Source organism: Sinocyclocheilus rhinocerous, unplaced genomic scaffold, assembly GCF_001515625.1.
Source record: "Sinocyclocheilus rhinocerous isolate Xijiao unplaced genomic scaffold, SAMN03320098_v1.1 scaffold5285, whole genome shotgun sequence".
NCBI classification, from domain to species: Eukaryota; Metazoa; Chordata; class Actinopteri; order Cypriniformes; family Cyprinidae; genus Sinocyclocheilus; species Sinocyclocheilus rhinocerous.
In genome coordinates this window covers 1-355 of record NW_015647541.1, presented here as the reverse complement: position 1 = coordinate 355, position 355 = coordinate 1, and positions in this window count along the sequence as shown.

Below are 355 nucleotides of genomic sequence, written 5' to 3'. Positions count from 1 at the left end.
TGTCCGGTGATAAGTTGGACTTTCCCGCTTTCTGACCAAATGCATAGGCCTGTGTGTGTGTGTGTGTGTGTGTGTGTGTTGTTGTGCGTCTCTGGGTTGCAGCTTTGTGCCCGTCTTGATCTGCTGCCAGGCATCTTGCTGTGATTGTTTATTCTGCTATTTTAACAGTTAAAAAATTGCAGGACAACATCTCTGGATCCCCCGACACGGCAGTCCGTGCGCCGCAGTTTTCCGGGCGAGAGCGGGCGAGTGTGTGTGTGTGTGTGTGTGTGTGTGTGTGTGTATGTGTGAGTGAGAGAGAGAGAGAGACTGTGTGAGAGAGAGTGTGTGTGTGTGTGTGAGAGAGTGTGTGTGT